Source organism: Mustela erminea, chromosome 4, assembly GCF_009829155.1.
Source record: "Mustela erminea isolate mMusErm1 chromosome 4, mMusErm1.Pri, whole genome shotgun sequence".
Taxonomy (NCBI): domain Eukaryota; kingdom Metazoa; phylum Chordata; class Mammalia; order Carnivora; family Mustelidae; genus Mustela; species Mustela erminea.
Genome location: NC_045617.1, coordinates 109,754,024 through 109,775,829, shown reverse-complemented (window position 1 = coordinate 109,775,829; position 21,806 = coordinate 109,754,024). Strand labels below are relative to the sequence as shown.

The 21,806-nt window shown below is 36.5% G+C and overlaps 1 pseudogene; it reads right to left on the bottom strand.

Moving 5' to 3' along the window:
- Positions 1 to 4,133: 4,133 nt before the first annotated feature.
- Positions 4,134 to 21,527, bottom strand: LOC116589377 (annotated as a pseudogene).
- Positions 21,528 to 21,806: the final 279 nt, after the last annotated feature.

Genomic DNA, 21,806 nt, shown 5'->3' with positions numbered 1-21,806 from the left:
ATTATGGCCTAAAATTCGCTTTTCTTGACTTTATGCCTATTACTCTTGAAGTATTATAGATAAACAGCTCATTCATATTATGCTTCACTTTCTCCTTCTATGAAAGGGATTAATTAACACTAAGCTAAAAAATATGCTTGATAAATATGTCAACTTACACCCAGTTATATGTAATGTGTTCTCAATGGGCAGGAAGTAGGAAATGATCTTCTCATTACATATACCTATAGTGCTTTCCAAAACAATTTTGTTATTACTAGGGCAACATTTAAACCAGTATATAGATGATTCCTACACAGTGTGTTTGCTTTTATTATATTTATATCTAAATAAGGTTTCTTCCAGGAAAATATAATGTATATATACCCTGAACCAGCTTGTTGAACAACCTCCTCATGTTCTGATCTGAATGAAATAAAATTTCCTTTAATTTCCCATTAAAAAAAAAATCTATCTAATGAGGACCATCTTCCTTGTCCTCAGATACAACTTGGCCAGGTCTCACGGATATTCTCCTTATTTTGTTACTCTCAAGGAACTGATAGGTTACAGGAACATTCTCAACTCAAAAGATGAAAATGCTCAGTCCTGTGCAATGATTAAAGCTCTGAACCCAATTTTCCATTTTTTTCACCTTCCAGTTCTACACATGACACTTAACACTGCATCCGTATTGTAGACATTTGGTGAGGCAGATGATCCACTGTTCTTCCCTTTTGTTGTGTGGCTGTTTTCCTAAAGACTTCAGAGGCTTCGCTCATGGGTAAAACAGGGTGATACCTCTCCTCTGACTTAGGACTTCCTTCTTCCTCCTGCTTTTCACTATCGCACTCCACACTCTCAGTTCCATTCTCTCTTTGTTTGTTGCTGTTGCTGTTGTTTTTATATTTAATGCTTTAAGAAAAAGTTTTGTTTTGTTTTGTTTTTTATATATATGTTTGAGAGAAAGAGAGCACACATCCAAGCAGAGGAGCAGCAGGCAGAGGGAGAAGCAGGCTCCCCGGGGGCTTGATTGAGGTTCGCTGGATCGTGACCTGAGCCTGAGGCAAAGGCTTAACCCACTGAGCCACCCAGGAGCCCCTCCCATCCTCCCTTCGAGTTGCTTCCATTGAGTCTTTGGAATCATGATAATGTTTTACATAATTTTAAAAAGATTATGAGAAAAAGATATGCAAGTATATAAGTTAAGTTTGTACTTACTTGTAAGTGTGGGGAAGGGAGAGGAGGGAATGGAAGTTTACTACTGAGGTGAAGAAATAATAAAAACCAAGTTTATTCGGATATTGTTTTTGTGAATGTCGCTAAATGAGGACATGGAGAAGGAAGTCTCTGAAGTCTGGAACAGTAATCACCACTCAAGAAGGAGACATAATTTAGGGGAGGATCCCTTGACTGGGGATGAGTCGGGAATCTGAGAGCACAGGCTTAGAAACATCAGCAGGACTAGCAGCTACTTTCAAATCATTTAAGGCAGATTACAGAGCTTATCAACTGTGGGTCCACAGGACAAGTCTCCACTGATGTAGGATCTCAAGGACTAAGGAACACAAGATCCTGGAAAATAAATTTCAGCACAGGACAAAAAAGATAGTTTGGGACATTGTTGGAGACAGAGAAATGCTGAGAAATAGCAGGTAATTGAGAGTAGGGGAAATGGAGAGGCAAAGTCTGCACAGAGAGTTTACTGTTTCAAATGTAAGCAACTTTCAAAATTGGAGAGTCCTAAAGTAAAGCTTATTATGTTCAGTTTACTCTGGAGTTACAGATATGAGGGCTGAGGTAGAGATTTAAAAAGGAAATTGTAAAAATAGACCATATATGATATGATATGTACCTGAATGTTATGCACATATTTTATTATTTCTACCATATGTATACTTTACATATACATATATGTGTATACACATATGTGCACATGGGGGCAAGGAAAGAGAAACAAAACTAGATTTAGTAAATATATTCAAAACTCTGCCACTGTACAATTGTATTTCAGATTGTAAACTCATAGAAGGAAGGTGGCTTAAATAGGTAGTCGTTCTGCTTATCCATGGATTTTTGCAAGCTTATAAGAACCTTAGCAGAAACTAAGTCTAAAAGAAGTATGAGTTCAAATATGCTGAACAATGGACAATGGACAGCAAGGGCTGGCAGACCTTAAATAAGTAATATTTTTCTTTTTAAAATTTCTATCACAATTCATAAGTAACATTGTATTAATTGTTTAGAACTAATTACTGTGGAAGAGAAAGAGTTAAAAAAAAGACTAGCCTCTGATCTTTCGTTTCTTGGTTCCCAAAGACTTTTCCTCAGAAAAAGAACAGAAGGTGGCATCATAGATTAATCTCTTTTTAAACATGGTAGCTGGACCTCTGGGTAAGTAGGACTAATAATATTTGTGGGGAGTAGAGTCCTTCTGAATGAAATGTTCTTAATAGTTTACCTCTGGTTTAGAACTGCAATTGATAAACAGAATATGTAAATTTTGTATAACCCATATTCTTTTTGAGCTATAAGTGAAAATATTTCACAAATTAAATATTCCTTGCTGTATGAGATGACCAATAAAATATATTAGAGACCTCATCCATTACTCTGGACCATAGGACAGATGTCCAATGTGGGAAGAAAAGGCTTAGGGTGCACATACAAAATCTTAGCCTTCTGCCTTCTTTGACTGGGTAAATAAAGCTTGGTACTGAATAAGGTTATGTCTGATAATCTGACTGGACAATATGATATATTTATGTCTACTCAGATTGGTGCAATGATCATTGTCTTTCAGTTCAATACATTGAAATATTTTAGTAGGAAAATGACAGGGTAGAAAAATAGAGTAAGAATAAGATACTTGAAAGTTTTTACTCAATATAAACTAGTGAAAGATTTCAGGCAAATTATTTGGGGTAAGTGTTACCAATAAAATTTGGAGCAAATAGAAATTGACTAAGGGAAGCAGTCTAAGTGGATTAATAGCAAATATAAGAGTAAAAGAAAGGTAGCAAAAATTATATTCATTTGCTATTGTTAATAAACCTGGTAGAAGTAGATCAGCACAGTCCAACAGAAATATAACATAAGCCACAAATGCAAGTAAGAGTTGGTTCTGATTATCTCAGTGATCTATGGGACAAGAAAATATTTTTGGAAACTTAGTTGTAGTTTGTATGAAGTTCTGATTTTAAACATATGTAGAAATTCTTATGGAAATGGATCAGCTGGGAAATGTGAACTTGGCTATAGAAAATTACAGATGAAAATAAGTGTCTCCATCAATACCTATAAATAGGCTCAAATAACTGTGAATGCTGGAGGGAAAAAGTGAAAGAGCTTGTCAAAGAATATCAAAAGACCTATGGAATTATATGGTCATAAATATAAATATAAATTAAAATGTACATTTAAAAAATTTTTCTTCCAGGTTTTTATGTAAATTTCAGTTAGTTAATATACAGTGTAATACTAGTTTCAGGTGTAAGGTTTAGTGATTCATCATTTACATACAACACCCAGTGCATAAAGCAAATGCCCTCCTTAATCCCCATCACCCATTTAAACCATCTCCTTGCTTACCTCCCCTCCAGGAACCCTCAGTTTGTTCTTTATAGCTAAGAGTCTATTTTCTGGTTTGCCTCTCTTATTTCCTCCCTTCCCATATGTTCGTCTGTTTTGCTTCTTAAATTCCATATATGAGTGAAATAATATAGTATTTGTCTTTCTCTGACTGATTTTTTTTCACTTAGCATAATATATTCTAGCTCCATCCACATTGTTGCAAATGGAAAGATTTCATTCTTTTTTTCTCACATCTTCTTTATCCATTCATCAGTTGATGGACATTTAGGATCTTTCCATAATTTGGCTATTGCTGATAATGCTGCTATAATCATCAGGGTGTATGTATCCCTTCAAATCAGTATTTATGCATCCTTGGTAAATACCAAGGAATGGCAACTAAATATGACCAATATCTAGACTAGGCAGAAAAAAAAATTATAACAAGTTGACCTGTGATCAATTTCTTTTTTCTTTCTTCCTTTTCTTTCTCTCTCTCTTTCTTTCTTCCTTCCTTCCTTCCTTCCTTCCTTCCTTCCTTCCTTCCTTTTTTGTTTTAACTGCAAGGTGCCAATGACACTTTATTTTTTCTTTTTAGCATCCTGTTCTGCAGCTTCCTTGGCCCTTTTTACTCAGATGCAAAGAGCCACCCATCAGCATGGGTTATGCAAACCTTGAAGTTATTATCTTCCTCCGTAATGACACTGTTTTTCTTCTTTTTATAGATACTTGGCATGCGCATGACTGGTCCTGCCAGCTCTGTAGCCAGTTTGAGTTCTTCAGCAGAGCTGTCTCATTTCTTAGGGGTGGAGAGCTTTCTGAGGAAGAGGGTAAGCTTGGAGTGGTACTAGTTCAGCCATTACACATTGGCCTACATGGAATCAGTGGATTTGTTCCACCTTCTTGGATCCACTGAGATACCAATGGTCCATGCCACCTTCTCGTGGATGCCAGCCACCCATAACTCTTCCTAGTTGAAGCCCCTTCCAGCTCACACTTTGGTGTGATACTCATAGTGGGACATCTCACAATTGGCTAGACCAGTCTTGGAAGGGAGGGCACAAGACAATGGGGCTTACCTTGGTTTGCCAGGCCTTGTGTTTGCAGATCTTTCTTGCAGGCTGGTTGTACCCATAGCCATGCACATCTGTCAGTTCTTATGGCAGTGGGGCTTCAAGATCATGCCATTCTGACTGGTCACTGTGGCTTCTGCCTATGGGCCTAAGGGCAGTGAAGATGGCAGTGAGTCAAGGCCCAGGCTCCAGTAGACGCAGTTGCCTGCCTGCCTCCTGCAGAGCCTAGGCCCAACCTTCTCCAGTGTGATCAGTTTCTTCTATGATTAATGGACAAGGGAATACTTCAGAGGAAAGGAAAAAAAAAAGGCACGTGACCTTGTAAATATGATAATTGAATGTCTGGGGAAATAGATTAATGATACAAGTCATTATCTATGAAGTACTCTTAATGTCCCTGGATTAGGACTACTTAAGAAAAGCAAACATAATTTATAGATAATGTCACATAAACTATACAAACCTCTAGAGAATAGGACATAGGTATTTCATTACATCTTGCTGTATGGGCTAACCTGTGAACTTCTTATAGAAACCTCTCCTATTATTCTGGAGCAGAAAGCATGTGTATAATGTGGAAAGGAATGGCTCATGGAGCCACATGGGATGATCACATGGGATAGATTCTAGAAACCCTAATTTGCTGAAAAAATGACATTTTAAGAAGAAATTGGTGTGAGCATTCTAGGCACTGTTGCATATGATTTTGAAATGATTTCATTGTTCTAATTTTCTTTTTCATAGAATGGTGGTATTATATTCTTATATCTCTTCTTGCCCCTAAGACAAAATTGGAGTTGGGGCAATTCAGTGGTAGAGGAGTGAAAGAAAACAAGCTCTAGAGGAGATGATAGGGCTGCTAATTGAGAGAAGCAAACTTCAAAAGGCACCAGGTGAAATCTTTCTGGCTTGCACTGAACAGAATAAGTGAGTTGGTCAGATGCTTATATATATATTGTGGAACATTAATTTCACTGTGGAATCAATAGATTCACTTGAAAATGTGAGAGGTTCCCACTGTCAAAGTTTATGGGGCAGGGACAAATTTGAAGCTGTCCTTATGACTGGCATCATGTTATTATATAGCAACCACTGTGTAGCCCTTTGAGTGAGCTTGGATAGACAAATATGTTGGCATACATCAAGATGGGCTCTTGAAGGTTAAAATTTCATTCTATAACTTGTATGTTCTTAAAGTAAATTTCATTGTCCATGTCAGAGGGCTCTGTGTCTAAAACGCATATGCCATTACTCTAGATGAATATGCATATTAAACCAGTGAGAATAAAGGAATACAGGAAGGCTTATATAAGAACGTTTTGATACTCTACTCTGTTGAGCCTCTTCCTTCACAGATAAAACATTTCTGGCTGAAAACAGTCTGACTTTTAAGCCCAGTGAGTTAAAAATAAAGAACAAAATGTGGGGAAATGTTTGGCATCTAAAGAAAGTAAGCTTCCTTCTCCCTTCCATCCTTTGTGGGAAAAACATATCAGCTCACGTGAGCAGTAAGTATCGGGCCACTGATAATGTGGAAATCTATCATTCTCTTGTCTCTCTTTGTAATATCCCTGTAAAAACTGTAGGATGGTATGATCTCAGGCTGCCCTTGATTGTTCAGTTAGAAACCTGATCCCAGAGGAGGATTGAGGTACAGATTTAACTGCTACAGGTATGTATATCATTGCTTTACTCCTCCCTGATATCTCACTTTGGGATTACCTCTCTTCTCTTTCATGTGTCAGTCTAGACAGTCTAGATCCTGGACACCCAGAGACCACCAAACACATTTCTTCCAACTACACCCAGTGGCTACTGAGGATTGTTGATAAGTTTGAGGCATGATGTCTCATTTTTTAAAATAGGAAGATTTTTTGTCTTGTACACCTTTTCTGCATATATCTTTTGCAAATCTGTGACTAGAGAAGGCAAGTGGTCAGGGTTTTCTCTTTAAAAATTGTGGTTTTCAGCCAAGTATTATTTCATCCTGACTAGCATCCATGTGACTCCATCCATTTGGGTTGGCTAAGCAGTGCAGGGTGAAAAAGTGAAGCACTACCTATATTTTTGCAAACATTACATCATATCATGAATATTTGGAAAAGTCAGGGTGAATGCCCCTGATGACATATTTCCTTTCTTGGTGGCACAAAAGGATGAATCAATGTAGGTATACCTGTTAGTTGGGAATAAAGCCAGCATCACTGATTTAAGAGTTCAACATGTGCAGATGCTGCTAGGGGTCTCTCTTGCATCAATTATTATGGGAGTCATGCCTTAAAAAAAAAAAAAAGACATTGTGTCTCTTAAATCAACTTCAGTTGGTGGTGATCACACAGTTGTAAAATTTAGCCTTTGAATAAAGAGAAGGTAAGAGACTGAATTCTGGTTTTTATAAGAACATGTCAGTTTTTTATAATAACTGTTTAAATCCCTAGACTCATCAGATGTGTAGAGTTAGCATTTGAATCTTACACTTAACAGCAGATACTTCAACTGTGTAGTATGTAGGAGAGGAAAAAAAATAACATTAATTATCTGATTGATTTCAAAAAGAATTTAGAGTATGTTATTTTTTTTTCTTAAGATCTTATTCATTTATTTGACAGAGAGAGAGAGAGAGATCACAAGTAGGTAGAGAGGCAGGCAGAGAGAGAAGGGGAAAGCAGGCTCCCCACTGAGCAGAAAGCCTGATGTGGGGCTTGATCCCAGGGCCCTGAGATCATGACCTGAGCTGAAGGCAGAGGCTTAACCCACTGAGCCACCCTGGCTCCCCAAGTATGTTATGTTTTATAACCCTGCTTTTCCTAATAACCCTGAGTTACCTGGGATGGGGGGAAAAAAAAAAAGCAATTTAGAGTTGAGTAATTGTATGCTGTATTACCAAAATAACTACTGTCAATAAGAGAAGAGATGCAAACACAAATAATTCAAATTTAATTTCCACTAATTAGGGCGCCTGGGTGGCTCAGTGGGTTAAGCCGCTGCCTTCGGCTCAGGTCATGATCTCAGGGTCCTGGGATCGAGTCCCGCATTGGGCTCTCTGCTCAGCGGGGAGCCTGCTTCCCTCTCTCTCTCTCTGCCTGCCTCTCCATCTACTTGTGATTTCTCTCTGTCAAATAAATAAATAAAATCTTTAAAAATATATATATATAATTTCCACTAATTAGAACCAAAAAGAGTCTTTGAACACTTTAAACAAAAAAAGCATTTGTGTATAGTGTCTTTAGTATTCTTTACAATATTTTTTTTCTTTCTATTCATTATTTTAGGAATAAGTCAAGATATAATTTCCCCATCTTTTGTAAGTTTCATCTTTCTCATCAGATGTGTTACAAAAAGATAGATTTTTGTTACTTCAAAATCAATATTAGAAGAACTAACTTAATCACACCTAATTTATAGATAACATAAAATATAGATAACTCAAAACTGATTTTATTTAAATTAATTTATACTGTATTTATGGATGCATGGGTGGCTCAGTCAGTTAAGTGTCTGCCTTTGGTCATGATCCCAGAGTCTTGGAATAAAGTCCTGCCTCTAGCTCTCTGCTCAGCAGGGAGCCTGCTTCTCCCTCAACTTCTGCTTCTCATTCTCTCATGAATAAATAAATAAAATCTTTTTTAAATTAGTATATTTATTTGTTTTAGGTGTAACTTTTAAGTTCCAAATTCTGGTAAGCTGTGTGCTAAATATTTCAGAAATATTTGAGTTTTACTATATGTTGATCATATTTTACATACTGATGGATAATAGAAATAAACAAGAGAGCCCTAAGTGATTATTTTCTGATTTGGGTGTGACACAGAAATTGATGATATAAATATTGGGTATAATTTTCAGGTAGTATGTGATGAATATTAGAAAAAAATATAAAGGAAGTAGGAACAAGATAATTTCACAGAAGTGCCATTATGGATAGAATGGTAGAGCGAATTTTGAGGAGACAACTGAATAAAGTTGCAACTATTTGAGGAAAAAAAACTATTTCACATATTGATGACAATAAGGGAAAATTCTTGGAGCAGAAGCACTCTGTGTGGTTTAAGTGGAATGAACCTGAGGAAAATCAGAAAATAAAGAAAGAAAGAAGATCAGGAGCTTAATCATGTAGTTCTTTGTAAACCATGGAGAAACTGATTTTTACTCTGGTGTGATGAAAAAACTTTGCAGGGTTTGAGTAGGGGAGCAAGACAATTAAGAGTGGTTTTAGCCTTTCCATAATATGATTATAGTTATAACTACTACCACACACCCACACACAAAAGGAGAATAATGGAGGGAGAAGTCAAGATGGCAGAGGAGTAGCAGACTGAGATGACATCAGGTCACAGGAATCCAGTTAGATAGTTATCAAACCATTTCAAACACCTGCAAACCTAACAGGAGATCAAAGAGAAGAAGAGCAGCAATTACAGAAACAGAAAATCGACCACTTTCTGAAAGGGACACTACAAGTGGCAGATCCAAGAAGTTCCACCTTTATCTGCCAGAAGAGCAGAATGGCAGGAATCTGCTATGTTTGGAAACTCCAAATGGGGCTGTGTGCCAGAGATGGAAATGCTTAGTCACAGGCTGGTGAGCTCAGAGGGCAGCTTGAGACCAGGGAAACAGGAGTGATTGACTGCTTTTCTCTGAGGGTGCACTGAGGAATGGGGCCCTGAGCTCTTGGCTCCCCCTGGTGAGAGATTGGGAGGTCGCTATTTTCATTCCTGTCCTCCAGAGCTCTATGGGAAGTATTCAGGGAACAAAAGCTTCCAAGAGTCAGCCCAAGCAGTTTACTTAGTTTGGCCCCTGGCAAGGGTGGCACAGTTTCCCTGGGATAAAACATTTGAGAATCACTACAACAGGCACATCTCCCAGAAGATCAGTAAGAACATCTAGCCAAGTCCAAGCTCACTGATCAAGGAGAACAGCAGAATTCCAGAAGAAGGGGAAAACAAAGCATGGAATTCATGGTTTTCTCCCCATGATTATTTAGTCTTGCAAAGTTAATGAAATTTTTTTTATTTTGTTTTTCTTATTCTATTTTTTTTAACTTTTCCTCTTTCCACTTTGAACATTTTAACTAGTTTATCTTAACAATACCCTTCTAAAATTTTTTTAAACCTGCATTGTTATAGTCATATTGTATCCCTCATTGTATCTAACTTTATTTATTTATTTATTTATTTATTTATTTATTTATTTTTGTATGCATATAGGGTTTTTTCTTCTAAAAATTTTTTGAGATACAATGTCTTCTAATAGATCAAAATATATCCTAAATCTAGTACACGGCATTGTTCTAGCCTCAGCCTGAGCAAATTCTCTCCAATTTCTTTTTCTTTCATTTTCCAACCAACTTATCTTTCCAATTTGTTTTTTAGAATTTTTTTTAACTTGCATCTTTACAGTCATATTCTATTCCTTCACCGTGTGTGTGTGTGTGATATACATATATATATATATATATATATATATACATAAGTTTTTCTTTCTTTAAAATTTTAGGATATAGTTTCTTCTAAGAGTCCAAAATACACCCAGAATCAAGTGGGTGGCTCTGTTCTATTCACCAGTCTAATACATATGTTTAATTATTAAAAATAAACAAATAAATAAACTTCTCCCCCTGATTTGGGGTCTCTTCTGATTTGGTTGGCATACATTTTTCTAGGGTCTTTGTCACTCTTTTAGTATTTTATTCTCTTGTTCATATATTCTTATCTGGATAAAATGACAAGGCAGAAAAACTCACCACAAAACAAAACAAAAAAGAAGAGGCAGTACTGAAGGCAAGTAACCTAATCAATATGGACATTGACATAATATGTCAGATCTAGAGTTCAGAATGATGATTCTCAAGGTGCTAGCTGGGCTTGAAAAAGGCATGGAAGATATTAGAGAAACCCTGTCTGGAGAAACAAAAGCCCTTTCTGGAGAAATGAAGGAACTAAAATCTAACCAAGCTGAAATAAAAAAAAAGCTATTAATGAGGTACAATAAAAAATGGAGGCTCTTACTTCTAGGATAAATGAGGCAGAAGAGAGAATTAGTAATATAGCAGACCAAATGAGGGAGAATAAAGAAGCTGAGCAAAGGAGAAACAAATGACTGGACCATGAGGGGAGAATTTGAGAGATAAGTGATACCATAAGATGAAACAATATTAAAATAATTGGGATTCCAGAAGAAGGGGGGGGCAGAAGGTATACTGGAGAGAATTATTGTAGAGAATTTTCCTAATATGGCAAAGGGAATAAGCATCAAAATCCAGGAGGCACAGAATCCTCCTCAAAATCAGTAAAAATAGGTCCAGACCTCGTCATCTAATAGTAAAACTTACAAGTCTTAGTGACAAAGAGAAAATCCTGAAAGCAGCTCAGGACAAGAAGACTGAAACATACAATGGTAAATATATTAGATTGGTATCAGAATTATCCACAGAAACCTGCAGGCCAGAAAAAATTGACATAATATATTCAGAGCACTAAATGAGAAAAACATGCAGCCAAGAATACTATATCCAGGTAGGCTATCATTAAAAATACAAGAGATAAAAAGCTCCCAGGACAAACAAAAACTAAAAGAATTTGTAAATACCAAACAAGCCCTACACGAAATACTGAAAAGGGTCCTCTAAACAAAGAGAGAGCTTAAAAGTAGTAGACCAGAAAGGAACAGAAACAATATACAGTAACAGACACCTTATGGGCAATACAATGGCACTAAATTCATATCTTTCAATAGTTACCCTGAATTTAAATGGGCCAAAAGCCCCAATCAAAAGACACAGAGTATCAGAATGGATAAAAAACCAAAACCCATCAATATGTTGTCTATAAGAAACTCATTTTAGACCCAAAGACACCTCCAGATTTAAAGGGAGGGGGTGAAAACCAATTTACTATGCTAATGGGCATCAAAGGAAAGCTGGGGTAGGAATCCTTATATCAGATCAATTAGATTTTAAGCCAAAGACAATAATAAGAGATGAGGAAGGACAGTATATCATATCCAAAGGGTCTGTCAAACAAGGAGATATAAAAATTTTAAATATCTATGCCCCTTACATGGGAGAAGCCAACTATATAAACCACTTAATAACAAAATCAAAGAAACTAATTGACAATAATACAATAATAGTAGGAAACTTTAACAGTCCCCTCACTGAAATGGACAGATCATTCAAGCAAAAGATCAACAAGAAATAAAGGCTTTAAATGACACAGCGGACCAGATGGACATCACAGATATATTCAGAACATTCCATCCCAAAGCAACAGAATACACATTCTTCTCTCCTGCACATGGAACATTCTACAGAATAAATCACATCCCGGGTCACAAATCAGGTCTCAACTGGTACCAAAAGATTGGGATCATTCCCAATTTTCAGACCACAATGCTCTCAAGCTAGAATTCAATCACAAGAGGAAAGTTGGAAAGAACCCAAATACATGGAGGCTAAAGAGCATCCTACTAAAGAACGAATGGGTCAACCAGGAAATTAAAAAAGAATTGAAAAAATTCATGGAAACAAATGATAATGAAAACACAACTGTTCAAAATCTGTGGGACACAGCCAAGGCAGTCCTGAGAGGAAAATATATAGTGATACAAGCCTTTCTCAAGAAACAAGAAAGGTCTCAAGTACACAACCTAACCCTACACCTAAAGTAGCTGGAGAAAGAACAACAAAGAAAGCCTAACTCAGCAGGAGAACAGAAATCATAAAGAGCAGAGCACAAATCAATGAAATAGAGACAAACAAACAAACAAACAACAAACAAAAAAACCCAGTAGAACAAATCAAAGAAAGTAGGAGTTGGTTCTTTGAAAGAATTAATAAGATTGATAAGCCTCTGGCCAGACTTATCAAAAAGAAAAGATAAAGGACCCAAATAAATAAAATCATGAATAAAAGAGGGAGATCATAACCAACACCAAAGAAATACAATTATATGAACATATTATGAGCAACTATACGTGAGCAAATTTGACAATCTGAAAGAAATGGATGCATTCCTAGAGAAATATAAACTAACGCAACTGAACCAGGAAGAAAATAGAAAACCTGAACAGATCCATAACCAGTAAGGAGATTGAAACAGTTATCAAAAATCTCCCAACAAACTAGAGTCCAGAGCCAGACAGCTTTCCAGGGCAAGTCAACCAAATATTTAAAGAAGAATTAATTCTTATACTCCTGAAACTGTTCTAAAAAATAGAAATGAAAAGAAAACTTCCAAACTCATTTTATAAGGTCAGCATTATCTTTATCCCAAAACCAGACAAAGACCCCATCAAAAAAGAGAATTACAGACCAATATCCTTGATGAACACAGATGTGAAAATTCTCACCAAAATACTAGCCAATAGGATCCAACAGCACTTTAAAAGAATTATTCACCATGACCAAGTAGGATTTATTCCAGAGCTGCAAGTTTGGGTCAACATCTGCAAATCAATGTGATACAATACATTAATAAAAGAAAGAACAAGAACCATATGATACTCTCAATAGATGCTGAAAAAGCATTTGACAAAATATAGCATCCTTTCTCTATCAAAACTCTTCAAAGTGTAGGGATAGACTACATACCTCAACATCATCAAAGCCATTAAAAAAAAAAAAAACCCACAACAAATATCATTCTCAAAAGTGTAGGGATAGAGAGTACATATCCAATATCATCAAAGCCATTTATTAAAAAAAAATAAATAAATAAAAACAAAACAAAACAAAACAAAAAACCCACAGCAAATATCATCCTCAGTGGAGAAAAACTGAGAGCTTTTCTGCTAGGGTCAGGAACATGGCAGGGATGGCCATTATCACCACGGCTATTCAACATAGTACTAGAAGTCCTAGCCTCAGCAAATAGACAACAAAAATAAAATAAAGGAATCTAAACTGGCAAAGTAGAAGTCAAACTATCACTCTTTGCAGATGGTATAATACTATATGTGGAAAGCTCAAAAGACTCCACTCCAAATCTGCTAGAATTTGTACAAGAATTCAGTAAAGTGTCAGGATATAAAATCAGTGCTCAGAAATTAGTTGCATTTCTATACACCAACAGCAAGACAGAAGATAGAGAAATTAAGGAGTCTATCCCATTTACAATTGCACCCAAAACCATAAGATACCTAGGAACAAGCCTAATCAAAGAGGCAAAGAATCTATACTCAGAAAACTATAAGGTACTCATGAAAGAAATTGAGGAAGACACAAAGAAATGGAAAAATGTTCCATGCTCCTGGATTGGAAGAACAGATATTGTGAAAATGTCTATGCTACCTAAAGCAATCTACATGTTTAATGCAATCCCTATCAAAATACCATCATTTTTTTTTCAAGGAAATGGATCAAATAAGCCTAAAAATTATATGGAACCAGAAAAGACCTCAAATAGCCAGAGGAATGTTGAAAAAGAAATCCAAAGTTGGTGGCATCACAATTCCAGACTTCAAGCTCTACTACAAAGCTGTCATCATCAAGACAGTATGGTACTGGCACAAAAACAGACACATAGATCAATGGCACTGAATAGAAAGCCCAGCAATAGACCCTCAATCTATGGTCACCTAGTCTTTGACAAAGCAGGAAAGAATGTCCAATGGAAAAAAGACAGCATCTTCAAAAATGTGTTGGGAAAATTGGACAGTCTCACGCAGAAAAATGAAACTGGACCATTTTCTTACACCACACACAAAAATAGACTCCAAATTGATGAAAGACCTCAATGTGAGACAAGAATCCATCAATATCCTTGAGGAGAACACAAGCAGCAACCTCTTCGACCTCAGCCACAGCAACTTCTTTCTAGGAATATTGCCAAAGGCAAGGGAAGCAAGGGCAAAAATGAACTATTGGGACTTTATCAAGATCAAAAGCTTTTTCACAGCAAAGGAAACAGTTAACAAAACCAAAAGACACCTGATAGAATGAGAGAAGATATTTGCAAATGGCATATCAGATAAAGGCCTAGTATCCAAAAGCTATAAAGAACTTATCAAACTCAACAACCAAAGAACAAAAGTCCAGTCAAGAAATGGGAAGAGGATATGAACAAACATTTCTGCAAAAAAGACATCCAGATGGCCAACAGACACATGAAAAAGTGCTCCACATCACTCAGCATCAGGGAAATACAAATCAAAACCACAATGAAATACCACCTCACACCAGTCAGAATGGCTAAAATTAAGAAGTCAGGAAACGACAGATGCTGGTGAGGATGTGGAGAAAGGGGAACCCTCCTACACTATTGGTGGAAATACAAGCTGCTGCAGCCACTCTGGAGAACAGCATGGAAGTTCCTCATAATGTTGAAAATAGAGGTAACCCATGACCCAGCAATCGCACTATTGGGTATTTACCCTAAAGACACAAATATAGTGATTTGAAGAATGCACCTGAATGTTTATAGCAAAATGTCCACAATAGCCAAACTATGGAAAGAACCTAGATGCCCATCAACAGATGAATGGATAAAGAAGAAATGAGATATATATATATATATATATAAAATACACAAAATGGAATATTGTGCAGCCATCAAAAGAAACGAAATCTTGCCATTTGCAATGATGTGGATGGAACTAGAGGGTATTATGCTGAGCAAAGTAAGTCAATCAGAGAAAGAAAATTATATTATATATAAATTATATATGATCTCACTGATATGAGGAATTTGAGTGGCAAAGTGGGGTATTTGGGGGGTTGGGAAGGAAAAAAAAAGAAACAAGGTGGTATAGGGAGGGAGAAAAACCATAAGAGACTTTTAATCTCACAAAACAAACTGAGGGTTGCGGGGCGGGGGTAGGGAGAGGGTGGTGGGGTTATGGACATTGGTGACGGTATGTGCTCTGGTGAGTGCTGTGAAGTGTGTAAGCCTGACAATTCACTGGTCTGTACCCCTGGGGCTAATAATACACTGCATGTTAATAAAAAAATAAATGAAAAAAAAAGTAGAATAAGGAAGAAAGTTTCTTGGTCATATAATATTGAGAAGTTTTGTCTTAACTTTCTCAAATAAATAAATAAATAAATAAATAAATAAAATCTTTAATATATACATACAATTTTATATATACATATTTTATATATATATTTAACCTTTCATATATATATATTATATATATATATATTTTAACCTTTCATTGGGATGGGTGTAGGGAATATATAACACTATCTAAAGTTCTAAAAGACTTCAATAAAAATTACATCTTAGAGATGGTTATCATTAAATATTTTTTGGAAAATCTTCAATATTATAGCATCTTTTAGACATAGAGTGTTTTAACAACCAAACTTACTATGTGTCATAAAATTTAGTCCTATACATATGTTATTTAATATACAATAACCTTTGTGTAGACATTGTTACCTGAACATTGCTGAAAGGGGATATATGACTTCGATAAGGTAAACTGACAGACTTTAACTCACTCAGACAGTAAACAACATGGCCAGATGTTAAATCCAGTTGTGTCTGAATGAAACATGTACACATAAACACTATACTATAAGGCTTGGCATAGTAAAATATATTACATAACATGAGAAATATTCTAAAACCGTGATGTTAATGTAGACACATTTCACAGTCTTGCTATTTAGTATTAATGTTTTTGTATGACAAGGACATCTGCTCCACAGGGAATAAGATGATATCAATGGGCTTTTTTTCTTTGAATGTTTAATCTAATTTATACAACTAAGGACCATAAAAATGATTGGGATTCAAAATCAATTTCATTAACTTTTTATACCGTGAGTTCCACTTGAAAATACTTAGTTTTCACCTTTTTTTGCCTACAGAGAGTATCTCTCTGTCCAATGTTTTACATAACATGAATAGGAACCCATGACATCAAGAACTTAAGGGATTCACTCAAAACTACTAACACACCATTAATTAGAAATTAGAATAATCAAAAATATTAAATAAATTAAACTTTGACAAAGTACCCTATTGGGAGCAACACATTATATTGTCCTTTCTTCTAATTATATTAACATGTAATACCTTATGCAAAAATGATGGAGGAATACTTAAAAACAGCAATGATGGGGTAAGGGATGATCATAAAAATATAGATATAAAACATTTTGTCAAATAATAATAGGATAATACAATAAATCTCCCATGCTATGCCCCATCCAATATTTGTCCTTTATTTGTATATTTAAGTGCCCAGTAATTTTATTCTCTAATTCTGTTATATAACTTAATAAGTCCTCATATTTAAATAATATTTCTTAAGTATATTTAAATTAATTATGCAACTTTGCCTATGAAAAATGAAATAAGAAGAGCCATTTTTATTTTTATTTTTTAAAATTTCTGGTATAAAATTTAGTGATTCATCACTTGCATAAAACTCCCAGTGCCCATCACAAGTGCCCTCCTTAATCCCAATCACCCATTTAGCCCATCCCCTCACTTACCTCCTCTCTAGTAACCTTCAGTTTGTTCTTTTTAGTTAAGTCTGTTTTCTTTTTTTTTTTTTTTTTTTTTTTTTTTTTTTTAAAGATTTTATTTATTTATTTGACAGAGAGAAATTACAAGTACACTGAGAGGCGGGCAGAGAGAGAGAGAGAAGGAAGCAGGCTCCCTGCTGAGCAGAGAGCCCGATGCGGGACTCGATCCCAGGACCCTGAGATCATGACCTGAGCTGAAGGCAGCGGCTTAACCCACTGAGCCACCCAGGCGCCCCTAAGTCTGTTTTCTGATTTGCCTCTCTCTTTTTTCCCCTTCCTATATGTTCATCTGTTTTGTTTCTTAAACTCCACATATAAGTAAAATCATATAGTATTTGTCTTTCTCTCACTGACTTATTTCATTTAGCATATGAAATTCTAAATCCATTCATGCTGTTGCAAATGGGAAGATTTCACTCTTTTTGGTAGCTGAATTATATTCCAATATATATTGGAATATTTATCCATTCATTAGTCAACACACATTTGGGATGTTCCCATATTTCAACCATTTTATTATCATCTATCTATCTATCTATCTTTTTATTTTGGGGGCACAGATTTTTTGTTTAAGATTTTATTTATTTATTTCACACAGAAAGAGAGATCACAAGTAGTCAGAGAGGCAGGCAGAGAGAGAAGGGGAAGCAGGCTCCCTGCTGAGCTCCCTGCTGATATGAGGCTCAATCCCAGGACCATGAGATCATGACCTGAGCCAAAGGCAGATGATTAACACACTGAGTGACACAGGCACCCCTATTTCAGCCATTTTATAAACAGAGCTGAAGGGCTCCTGGGTGGCTCAGTGGGTGAAGTGTCTGCCTTCAGCTCAAGTCATGATCCTGGAGTCCTGGGATCAAATCCTATATCAGGCTCCCTGCTCAGTGAAGGGCCTGCTTAGTGCTCTGCCCTTCACCCTGCTTGTGCTCTCTCTCTCACTTTCTCTCTGTCTCAAATAAAATAAAAATAATAATAATAATAAATGAAAACAGAATTGGAGTAGGTATTTCAGAGGAACTGCCTTGCATGTCCTATTTCCTAAACCTTTGCACTGGGCCATGTTTCAACATTCTAAGAAGTCAGCAAGAATGAGAAAATCCCATTTGAAAAGACTGACAAAAATGAACTTTTTCTTAGTGACCACTTTGCCTGACCAGTAGTGATGTACATGATGTATAAATCTAACCCTACTTATCAGAACAATGAACTCTTTTTAAAAACAACTTATTTGATCTTCTTTTATGTCCATTAAACCCCTGCGTCCACCTCCTGTAAGGAGGACACTGTTTGGGCTTCTATCTAAATCTGTGTACCCCAAATAGCAATTCCTTGATCCCAAATAAATGCCAACCTCTTGAACTGGTTTCTTATTCTAAGTTTCTTCAAGAGGTTCTTTCTTCAGCAACTTCAGTTGGTTTTATGTTTAAGAACTATGATCCTTCTTCTTATAAATATTTATCTCAGTGAACCTTAAAATTCCAAAGATAATTTGCAGTTACAGTGGACACTTTGTGGCTCCTTGGAACTCACAGAATTAGACTTAAGAACCATGGATTTAAAACCAGACAAATCAAATGGGATGCTTAATTGGTATTTGGAAACTTTAAAATGAACTCAAGACTGATTGCCTCTTTTCAGAATACTGTTTCCAAATTAATAGAGAAAAAAATCTGAATTAGAAAAGAATCATAAGGTCTTAAAAAAATTATTCTCTTCACCTCCTTCTGCTGCCTCAGGTTGCTCTCCCTCTCCCTCTTCTACTTCTCTTTGTCCCTCTATGGCCAAACTCCCTCTTTACCCCCAAGATTCCAAGGTCTCTCTAGATCCTTCTATTTCATCATCTTCACATTGTCCTTTTCCAATACACCTTTCCAAGGTTAGATCTGAAAGTTACAGTCATGAACATTTTGTATGCTCCCTAGATGAAGGCTGAGTTGAGAGCTATTTCTAAGGAGTTTTTCAAGAGTTTCTGAAGATCTTCATCAGTTTGCTGATAAATTTAATATTTTCATCCAAACTTATCGTTCTGGTTTCTCTGATCTTTAAATGTTGGTCCATCTACATGTTGGAAAGGGTCAAGCTCAATAGTGGATGCTGAAGCTGAATGCCATTAGATCATCTCCAATGAGCTTACCAAAGGACAGGGTACTTGTTGGGTGGATTGCTAAAACTTTACATGAAGCCATTCCCCGTGTCTTCTCTAAAGCCACTGACTGGAATAAAATCCAAACAAATACTCAAAAGCTTGATAAACCAGTTTTGACTGCTATAATAAGTTTTAAATTTTTTTTAAGCAAAACTCAGGCCTTCCTTTAGATGTTGATTCCACCCAGATGGCCTTCAATTCCATGTTTGCAAATGGCTTCTGTTGTGAATTCTCTCTACTGGTAAAAAACAAAACAAAACAAAACAAACAAGCAAAAAAACTGGGATGACATGGGAGACAAAGTTTACCCTGATCTAGTCAGCCCAGCCAATCAATTAGCTAGAACCCCTGACGATACTAGCTAACAAAAGTCAAATAAAATCTAAATTTACGACTCTAACAGATGTCTGCCTCCTCTCATTGTCCATGGCAGTCAAAACTAGACCAATAGCTTCTCCTACAAATATTTGTCATGTTTTTAAGAAATCTAGACACTGGAAAAGGGATTGCCTTAAACAGAAACGCTAAAGGCAATCCTCTAACACAAAGCCCTCAACCCCTCTGCTCCCAGAAAACAAGAGGTCTTTCTGATTTCACCCCTTAATCATCTCGGTGAAACTTCTGTAATGACTGGAAGTGAGGTTCTTACAATTTTAACAGACACTGTCACAACTCCTCTGAATTCATCCTCAAACAATCCCTTAATAGGAGGACTGAAAAAATTCCATTGGTGGGAATTTCTAATAAACCCTTCACATCTTCTAAGTCTCTTTCCTTTTCTTTTCAGTTAGGCCCTCTTCAGGACAGGCATTCCTTTTTACTAGTCCACTCAATGCCTGTCCATCTACTTGAAGGAGACTTCTTAGAAAAATAGCACACTGCCACCTCTTTTTCCCAAAAAAGTGAAATAATTCTTAAAATCAGTTCAACCTTTCCTTCAACTGGCAGCATTGGAAACCATTCAATACCCCTAACAGTCTTTCCACTTAAATCAGCAAATAAGGACACTGAGAGCTTAAATCTCTTAGAAAAAGTCCCTAAAGGACTTAGGGCAAAAACCACAACAGATACCAGGCAGATCCATTCAGCTTCCCCAGTAAAGATTCAAGTTGATCCAAGCAAACCCTGTGCTAATATCAGGCCATACCCTTTAAATCTTGAAGCTATGGCAGGAATAGAACCAATCATAGAGGAATGCAAGGCTCAAAACCTTAAAGTCTCTTTTATCAGTCCTTGTAGTACACTCATCCTTTCTGCGAAGAAACTTCATGGACAAGGGTAGAGGTTTGTCCAGGACCACAAAGATATCAATAACACTTCTACTTCCTGACACCAAGTTCTCCATAACCTTCACACTTTCCAACTTCCATTCCTACAAAGAGTAAGTTTTTCACTATAATTGATTTTTGCAGTGCCTATATAGTATCCCTGTGGATCCCCAAAAGCCAATTTTTATTTGCTTTCATTTGGGAAGGACAATAATGTGATTGGAGTGTGATGCCACTAGACTAGATAGTCTTTCTTATTTTTTTTCACAAGCCTCCATGAAGATTTGGCAGATGGTATTTTCCCACAAAAACAAAAACAAAACAAAACAAAAAAACAACCCTTATATATTATGTTGATCTTTTCTATTTCTCCACTTGCAGTGAAGGATGTATCCACCTTCTTAAACTGTTAGCAAATAAAGGTGACAAAGTCTCAAAGAAAAAATTCAGTTCGTTTGACTCAAGCTAAATATTTGGTACATTTAATCACTTACTGAGGTCTCCTCTTTAAACTCCAGCAGACTCCAGTCATTCTAAGCTTCCCACAGCCAAAGCCAAGGGACCCTTTTAAGAATTTTTAAGCCTTGTAGGATACTGTAGGAACTAGATATCAAAACTGTCTCTAGCTGTGCAACTCTTAACTAAAATCTGACTAATTGGATACTATATAAAGGGAGGAAATAGTCTCATGACTTTTGCCCAATTAAAAGGACTCCTCAGCCCTCCTGCATTGGGGTCCCTTATTAACAGCCTTAATTTTTCCTTTTTATACCAAGAAAGAAGGAAATACCTTGGTTGTCCATACTCAAAAATATAGAGGTTAGTATAGACCTCTTGGCTGTCACAGCCAGCATTATTAGACCCAGTAGTCTAAGGACTTTCTCTTTGCATGAGACCTATTTCAGCCACAGCAGCTTTTACCAAATCAACACAAGAGACAGTGGTGGGCTCTCTTCTAACCATTTGGTTCTTAAACAGAAGCTTGATTAAATTCCCATTACACTCGACATCTTCCTGCAAGCTGACTCACCTCTTCTAATTTTAACTTCTCTGTACATTAAATCTCGCTTCATTTATTCATTCAACCATTTATTTATTTACTTATTTAGATTACAGTTGTAACCTCCTCCACAAAACCCCTTGCCTCCTGCATGTAGGAGGCCGGCACTGGGGTCGCTCTGGTGGCTCACTGCTCACTCACCGCCCTGTTTGCACTTCCTATCTCAGGCACTGGGGCCTTCTGTGCGGTAGTGTTAAAGCACCTACCTCGTGGGTCTCAGGTGACCTCC